Below are 9,757 nucleotides of genomic sequence, written 5' to 3'. Positions count from 1 at the left end.
GGATGAAGAAAGTGTGGAATATATACACATTAGAATACTACTCAGCGGTAAAAAACAATGACTTCTCGAATTTTGCATGCAAATGGATGGAAATAGAACACACTATCCTGAGTGAGGTAACCCAGACCCAAAAAGATGAACTTGGGATGTACTCACTCATAATTGGTTTCTAGAGATAAATAAAGGTCAGTGAGTCTATAATTTGATCTCCTAAAGAAGCTAAATAAGAAGGTGATCCCAAAGAAAAACATATAGCTATCCACCTGATTATGGGAAGTAGACAAGATTGCCGGGCAAAAAATGGGATCTTGGGGGAGGGGGGGAGGGAGGTAAGGGGAGATGGGGAGAGAAAAGTGAGAAGGGGAGGTTGGGGGGGAACTTGGGAAACGGGATGTTTGGGATAAAGGAAGGTCGGATAGGGGAGCAGGGAAGCACACATCTTAATTAAGGGAGCCATCTTAGCGTTTGTACAATTTTATATTTACCACAGGTACATGGTATAAGGAAAAGCATACTGGCTTTTGAAAAGTTTTCAGAGCAGGGGACACACCTAAGGCTTTTCATGCGTTAGGTAAGTCTTCTATCACTGAGTTCCACCCCACCAGAAAATTGCTGTTGATGGTAGACAGCACCATAGTAAATTCTAACTTAGCTAACACAACTATTACGTTGCTAAATTTAGCTTTATATTTTCTTCCTTGTGTTAATGTTTTAGGATATCATACAATGTATTTTGATCCTATTTACCCACAATGCTCCATTTCCTACTGTTATTATTTAAGATAGGAACTCCCAGTAACACAACCATGCCTGGCCAGAGCTATGCCTTCCGCCCCATAATTAACTTCTAGAACTGTACTTATTTATTCTGGATAATGTGTACGTTTTGTTGGTGAGCATTATTAAAGAGGCAAGACTCTAGAAGTCTCCAGAATGCATGGCCCAGCACTGAGGATCTGTTTGATGTCACAGTCAATCGGGAGAGCTATTTCCCAACCACACGTCTTCAAGTTCATCTCTTTCAATCTAGACTTCTCAGCGATGTGGCAGCCAGGGACTTGAATCTGGCACTGGGCAGGACCTCAGCCACACCTTCCTCATTCTGCATCCTGGTAAGGGTGGACATGGTAGCCTGGCCACTGGAAACCCTAATTATACTTGGGGCTTCACAAAAGCACCCTGTGTACATGTCTAGCATGCAATCAGAAACATGGCCAGCCCTTGAAAATCTCTAAGATCCCTAAGGGAGATGCATGAAGCAATAGGCTGTGCGTAGCACCAAGGATGCTGTTGCCTGCAGCCACAGGGTTCCAGGCCTCACAAAGAAGGAGCCTGGTTATAGGACTTCACAAGCGGAGGGACCTCGTTATTTGGCTGCAGGTTGAATGAGCCTCATTGATGACTGAGGATAATTACCTTAACAATCATATTTTTTCTCATAAATTCAAGGCCACTACTAAACTTATCATTATAATTTTTTAAAATTCATTGATCAGCCCCTAATGTTTCACAGCTGTCCTAGTGTCTGAACGTACCTTCTATCACCATCAACTATCTAAAGTCTCTGCCTTTATACCGGCGCCATGTTGATCTTGGTCTCTGTTAGCTAGTTTTCCAGCATGGTAACAAAGTATTGGAGATAACCAACTTAAAAGGAGGGAAAGTTTATTTTTGGTTTCTAGTAGGAGATTTCATGCCAACTTTGATTCGTCTCACTTCTTTGGAGCCTGTGGAAAGTGCTGCAGCCTTGGTGGGATTGCCTGGGGGAAGCAGCTACTTCTCTCCTGGCAGCCAGGAAGTGGAAGGAAGAGGAGTGGCCAGGACCCGGCAATGCAAGCAAGCATAGGGAATAGCTTAACAGCCTGCCTCCGCTCACTCGACTAGGGCACTGTGTACCCCCGTTCTAACAAGACACTTGGAAACCTAGGACCCTCATCTGTATGTGCCATGGGCACACACTCTTCTCTGCACAGGCCTAGCCACCTGCTGGGATCCAGAATGTTCATCCGCATTGAGCTATATATACACTCTTCTCTGAATAATAGACTATATTCCCCTTAATGGCCATCACACTTAGATGGCCTTCACTCAGACATATCCCTAATACATGGAGGGGTGAGGATAGGAGGGCTAGCCTGGCATAAACTTGTTTGGAGTACACATACTGCAAGGCAAACTGTGTCCTCTAAGGGAGATTTTAGGGAGAATCCCCCATTTATCATCTCATGCCTGTGCATAATCGGGCATGCATATGACTAAAATCATGCGTCATCGGAAGGAACATGAACACTGAGCAAGGGATTATATCATCCAAACCTGCCAGTCAAAACACCCAGCCTCTGCCCCTAGTCATTGAACTCCTTCTCTTAACCATTAAACTTTGCCAAAAACAAAAATCAGGTCCTGGGTGTCCTCATTCATGTGACCTGCAATCAGTCTCGACTGTGTATCTGACCTACACTGTCACCTTGCTTTGAATGAAGTCACCTTGCTGAAACTCTGCCTTTGTATCAACCCTTTCAGCAAGAGGCCAAGAAACTGGACACAGCGGACCCATGTCACCGTCCGCTGGTCACGTGTTTGGCAAGCCAGCCAGGCAGCAAGAAAAGATATTCTTTCCTGCCTTGCTGCACAGTTCCTCGCTGCGATCTAGTCCTTTTTCATTTTGATGTCTGTGGCGGCTTTGTCAGAGAGATGTCAGCCCATTTAATTGTGCCATGTCAGCTCACGGGAGTTATTTTTACCTTTATGTGATTGTGTGTGTGTGTGTGTGTGTGTGTGACCAAACCAATGGCCCTTTCATTAATGCCTTAAGAATAAGCTATCTGCTGTTCCTGTCACATGCCTGATTTTGAGATGTGCATATGTGTGTGATGCATGTGTCTGTGAGTGCATATATGATGTGGCATGCACATGGAGAACAGAGAACAGCTTCCAGAAGCCAGGCCTCTCCTTCCACTGTGGGATCCAGGGGTCAAACTCAGGTTGTGAAGTTTGCACAACAAATTATTTACCTTCATTCTCTGTGCTGTCTTGCCAGTTTGGAAATGATTTAAAAAAAAAGTAGGCTTTTTTTGGGGAGGGTGTTGTTGGTATTATTTATTTTGTTTTTGAGACAAGTTTTATCTATTATATAGCTACAGCTGTCCTGGAACTCAATATGTAGACCAAGCTGGTCTCAAACTCTCAGAGATCATTCTGCCTCTGCCTCCTAAGTGTTGGGAGTAAAGTCATGTGTCACCCCACCCTTGTATGTATGTATGTATGCATGCATGCATGTCACCAACAGAGGTCAAGGGCAACTTTCAGAATTTGGTTCCTTTCTCCCACAAGATGAGTCCTAGAGATGGAATTCAGGTCATCAATTTAGCGACAGGCACCCTTAACCACTAAGGCATCTTAGACAGTCCCTAACTTGCTGTGGTGGCTTGAATAAGAATGGCCTCCATAGGGTCATATCTTTGAATGCTTAGTCACCAGGAGATGGAACTCTTTGATAGGATTAGAAGGACTAGGTGTATATTGACCGAGTTTTCTGTCCCACCAGGTCCCACAGTCCTTCAGTCCCAAAGAAATACACAGAGGTCTACATTAATCATAAATTGGTTGGCCTATTAGCTCAGACTTCTTATTAACTCTTTTTTTTTTTTTTTGGATTTTCGAGACAGGGTTTCTCCATAGCTTTTTGGTTCCTGTCCTGGAACTAGCTCTTGTAGACCAGGCTGGCCTCGAACTCACAGAGATCTGCCTGCCTCTGCCTCCCCATAATTTTTGTCTGTGTTAGCCATGTGGCTTGGTACCTTTTTTGGAGAGGCAGTCACATCTTGCTTGCTCTGTGTCTGGCTTCCTCTGTGTCTTGGTGACAACTGCAGACTGAAACTTCCCTCTTCCCAGAATTCTTGTTGCCCCACCTCTACTTCCTTCCTGGCTACTGGCCAATCAGCATTTATTTAAAATACAAGTGACGGGGTACAGACCATTGTCACACAGCAGGTGTGGCCTTCTGGAGGAAGTGCGTCATTGGGGGTGGGGTTTGAGGTTTCACCTTTTCTCCCTCTCAGCCTGAGGATCAGGATGTAGCTTTCAGCTACCACTCCAGCACCGTGTGGGCCACCATACTCTTTCCACGATGATAATGGACTGAACCTCTGAAACCGTAAGCCAGCCTCCATTAAATGCTTGTAAAATATATTGTAAGAACTGCCTTGGTCATGGTGTCTCTTCACAGCAACAGAACAGCGACTGAAGCATCGTCTTTAAATGAGGGAGTCCCACAGACTTCCACTGAAAATACATTGGATGTGGAAGATAATTTAAGGGCTGACAATTTCCATATGCTGTCTCACCACACAGAAATGCACGCTCCTCCATCTATTCAGATCTTCTTTTATGTAATTCTTAATATAGATGCACCCGAGCAAACTGGGAAAATCCATCCACAGCAGAACTTGAAGAACATTCTGAATGACGTGTGAGGATAAGGAGTGTACAGAATCACACGGTGGCTGATGCGGGCCCAGTGCACCCAAGGGAGGCACGCAGCCTGTTGCAGGAAGGTGAAGCTGAGTGAGAGAATGTCACAAGGCCAGTGGCTGCTGTGCTCCATCTGTTTCGTGGTGCTTGTCCAGCGATTAGCGCTCTGTGACAATGTGTCCCGCACAGGCTTTGCCCGTGTTTTCTTGGGCACATTGGGCTCCAAGCTCTTGTCACAGAGCATTAGCCTCATGTGGAGAGACACTGCAGTGTCTCTGGTGACATTGTTGGACCCGTCCCGATGTTCCAGCTACTGTCTCTGGTACCTGCTAATATCTCAATACTTGTTGAATTCATAAATCTTTTGTTCAATGTATGTACTTTATGATGAATTTTGCTATAGACATATTTAAAGAAAACATTTCTAGGGGGCTGGAGAGATGGCTCAGTGGTTAAGAGCACTGGCTGCTCTTCCAGAGGTCCTGAGTTCGATTCCCAGCAACCACATGGTGGCTGACAACCATCTGTAATGAGATCTGGCACCCTCCTCTGGCGTGCAGGCATACATGGAGGCAGAATGTTGTATACTTAATAAATAAATAAATCTTTAAAAAAAAGAAAACATTTCTTGATGCAGAAAAACAATAATAAAAGTATTTTCTAATTACTGATTTCTTTTTCTAGTACAGAAGATCAAACCCAGGGCCTTACACACAGGGATAAGTACTCTACCACTTAACTATACCCAGCCCTAATTACAGACTTTCTAACAACTTTTTCTGAAATAGTCACAAGATCTATTTTGCCAGAATCAGCCACTGCCTTGCAGAAGTACTGTGTAACTAAATGATTACAGTCCATGTATGTTCATGTGCAGTGACGGAATTAAGCCAGCGTGCTCTGTGTGTGTGTCTCACAGTGGTGTATGTGTGCATGTATGTATGTGTATATATATATATATATATATATCATATAAGTATGTATGTGTGTATGTACACCTTTATGTATGCGTCTGTGAGTATGTGTATATGTTTATATGTGTGTGCATGGATCTGTATATATGCATAGCATGTGTGAATATGTGTGTATGTATGTGCACGAATGCATGTGTGTCTGTGTGTGTACATGTATGGTCAGTTGGGTAGGTGGATGACTATAAACAACAGCCAACAATTTCCTCGGGCTGCCTCCTAAAACCAGGGACAGAAAAGCCATTTATATATCAAAGTATTCCGAGCACTCGTAGACGGGAGCCTGAAGCCCTGTGTAAGCCAAGCTTCTTCAAAGCTGTGCTGCTTAGCTCTTCACGGCTGCTCTCACTCGTTTGCCGGGATCCAGCAGATGGTGCTACATGTCTGTATATGTAAGGCACCACAATGCCTTTTTCCTTTTCTTTTATCTTATTTTTTTGTTTTGGTTCACTGCAGAGCTTCATGAAGGCCTACTAGTACAATGAAGACCACTATTCCCAACATCTGAGCCAAACATCCAGATGCAGCCTTGGAGGTGAACTTGAGAAGTCCCTTCCCCCAATAACTGTGGACCAAATGGCAACCAAGCAGTCTGTTCCCATCGACTCTTTGATTCCATATTACAAACACCCAAGTGTGGGGAGCATAGCCCCTCTTCCTTTTCCAAATACACGCCACAGCTGACGTTGGCATGAAGCAGCCGTGTTCATGGTAATTATTAACAGCAGAATGGAAACTGAAGACCACAGCTTGTGAATCAAAGATTACACACATTGTAACACTGGCGCTCTGCAAAAATGTATAAACACAGATCAGCGATTAAGACAACCACACGTAAAAACGTTCATCATGAATTCTCAAAACCCGGAAGCTATAGAAAAGTGAGGATGGCGTGTAGAAATCACAGATGACCCCTATGACCCAGCAACCCATAAAGGATCAATTGTGTTACTTATAAACAGTTCTAGGAAGCATATCATTTAAACCAGAAGTTATCCATGTCCAGCTTCTGTTATCTGGACGGTTTGCAGTGTGTTATAATTCAACACAGCTAAGGCCTTGAGTGTGACATCATACCGTAAAGCCAAGAATAAGGATGGCATTGACTGCTCATGAAAATTAGATTTCCCTACTGCATTAGCCTACTGTGTTCTATTTTCATTTGGTTCTCTCTGATATGATTTCATGAAGTGAGTTCTTTGAAAATTCTTTTACTCTATTTCATTGTACCAAAAAGAGAAGCAAACAGTGTCTAGCAATGAGCGCCAGCCATGGGGCAGGTCTTGGCAGTCTGCTCACTGAAGGCCTCATGAAATGAATCCATTCAGGAGACTATAGTCCTGTATGGGCTGGATCTCAAAACATACACACCTGACTTGGGAGCAGCTTTTCAGGTGACCACTGTCTTGACCCATCTCTTCATTTGAGTTTCTTACCAGCTTGTGAGCAAGCGCAGACAAGCTTTCATAGGTGAGTGAGAGAGACAGAGAGAGAATATGAGAGACTATAACCTGACCTGTGTTCAAAACAGCCCATTTCTGTTTGTTTGTTTCTTGTTTGTTTGTTTGAGAGGGTCTCACTAGATAGCCCTGGCCTGGAACTTGCTACATAGGAATACTAGGCCTAGACCACCAGACCTTGATATCCTTGCTCTTTGGGGTTCTTCAACATTAACACAATCTTCCTTCTTGTTTTAGAGTCTTTATTGCTATAATGAAACACAATGGCCAGAGCTACCTGAGGAGGAAAGGGTTTATTTGGCTCACACTCCCACATCACTGTTCATCACAGGAAGTCAGGACAGGAACTCAAGCAGGGCAGGAACCTGGGGGCAGGAGTTGATGCAGAGGCCATGGAGGGGTGTTGCTTACTGGCTGGTTCCCTGAGGCTTGCTCATCCTGCTTTCTCATAGAACCCAGGACCACCTGCCAGGGGTAGCCCCACCCACAATGATCCTGGTCCTCCCACTTCAAGCACTAATTAAGAAAATAGCCTACAGACTTGCCTACAGCCTGATCTTACTGAGGTGTTTTCTCAACTGCGGCTCCCTCTTCTCCCTTGATTCTAGCGTGTGTCAAGTTGGTATAAAACTAGTCAGCACACTTCTCCTCGAGGAGCTGACTGTGGAAGCTGCCCCTGACCAGTCTCCAGCCTTCCATAGAGGACATCTAATGGCATCTCAGTATTGTAGCCATGATGACCTCTTCAACCCTCACATCTGAACACACCTGCCCGCCATGGTCCCTAAGCTTGTTTTACCGGCACAAACTGGTTCCCACCTGCTCCCAGCCTCACTTTTCGTTCTCCTGTACTGGACATTCTAGTCCAGTTCAATTTATCGTCTTCTCTTCAAGTTTTCTTTCATGTCTGCCTTGGTGCATGTGTTCCCCCTGCCTGGGCCTTCACACAGTTCAGCTCCTGTCAGCTGTCTGACCTGAGTGGGCCTCCCCAGCGTCCATGTTCTTACTAAGCTTCTATTCTCTGAGTCCTTTAGTCCATGTCAACAGGCAGATCAGGAGGACACTAGCTTATCTATCTCTGACCTCCCAACACTAAGAATTCTGTAGACATTTCCTTCATTCCTTTTGTTAACGGTTGTTGATCTCCAGAAGTATGTCAGGCACACTGCCTGTGTCAATGACAGGGAAACACATTTATGAACAAAAACAGACTAGAGTCTGCCTCCACGACGCATGGACACCTCTCCTAGACACTAGAGCTGTGTAAGGCTATTGTGTCTGTCCTAGACGCTGGGACCCTAACCAGCCTCCAGAACACACCCCAGCCATGGTAGCAGACTTTCTCAAAAGAACCATTCCCAGGATTTTCATTATGGGCCAGATGAAACATGGCAGAGTCTGTCTTCCCGAGCAACATGCTCTGCAGATGTGATCCAGAAATCTGTCATTTGACACGTTCCCTGCTGCGCTGGTGACATCCCTGGCTCAGCCCAGATCTGTGCTAGAGAAGGAGGGGAGCTCAGAATCCTGAGTCCCTGGGTAACAAGTCGGGGAAGCGCTGTTGCTGCAGAGAGGCAGATTCTAACTGCTTCCAGAACTTTCATTAAGTGCAGACTGTGTGCCCACAGTATTGCATGGCTATCAGGGTTCATCAAACAGAGTGGGACTTTGTCTTCACGGGAAAGGCATGGTGGGCCGGGGGTGGGGGTGGGCGGGGGAGTCAAGGAGCAACACGGGAAGGAAAGGCTCTTGCCTAAAGCCTGGGGTTCTAGTAATAGTTCCTTGCGATGGAGAAGGGATTGGGAGGAATTACAACAATAGTCTGATGCAGCTGGGCCCATGGTAGCGTTTGTCTGGGAGGGGCACGTGATAAGTAAGACAGGAATGGTTGAAAGACACCTGCTCACACAATGTTTAAACTCGGGGAAGGAAAGGGAGGAAGAGGTGCTATTCTGTGGATGTTTAGAAGCCAGACAAACCAAGAGGATGGCCTCCCGTTCTGTGGGAAGTCCCAGAGTCCGGCCCCAAATCTTGCAGCAAAACACATGGTGAGTAGCAAAGCGCTCACAGCCTCCCCAGGATCCCTTCAGCAAGTGTGGTTTGGCCTCGTTTTTTGATATGATCCCATGTCTTGTGGTCATCAGAGTGTATGTTAACACCTGCAGGCACTTGCAAGTGTGCATGAACATGTCATCGGCGACAGAAAGCATGGGGATAGGAAGTGGCAGCTTGTGGAGGTGGCATCTGTGGTGTCTGGCACTGGGGACAAGAAACGCTGGCAGTGGGTGTTGTATTCTCGGCATTCTCTTCAGTACAAACAATCCTTTACTTCCTTCTCTGTTCTTTTCCGCATTTTCTTTACAGTGAGCATATTTTCACTTAAAATAAAAATTTACATTTATTTATTTGTTGAGGGAGGAGGGACACATCACAGCTCATGTGGAGGTCAGAGGACAACTCGCTGGAGTTGGTTCTCTCCTTCTACCTTGTCGCTGCTGGGGCTCAGACTCAGATTGTTGGGCTTGGTGGCAAGCAACATCACCTGCCGACCCATCTCACCAGCCTGGATTATTTTAATAATTAAAGGAAAAATAATCCCTTTGGTTTTTCAAGACAGCTCTGGCTGTCCTGGAACTCGCTCTGTAGACTAGGCTGGCCTCAAACTTAGAGATCTACCTGCCTCTGCCTCCTGAGTGCTGGGATCAAAGGTGTGTGCCACCACTGCCCAGAAGAAAAAAAAAAACCCAAAAACCTAAAAACCTATCCTTGGAGGTAAGGGGACTGGTGACTCACAAGCAGAAGCTAATGCATGAAGCAGGGTCACGACCGCAGGGGATGTAGCTTGTCATGGTA

Source organism: Alexandromys fortis, unplaced genomic scaffold, assembly GCF_014885135.2.
Source record: "Alexandromys fortis isolate MF-2015 unplaced genomic scaffold, M_Fortis_MF-2015_v1.1 scaffold_15, whole genome shotgun sequence".
NCBI classification, from domain to species: domain Eukaryota; kingdom Metazoa; phylum Chordata; class Mammalia; order Rodentia; family Cricetidae; genus Alexandromys; species Alexandromys fortis.
Note: the sequence above shows the minus strand (reverse complement) of the source record.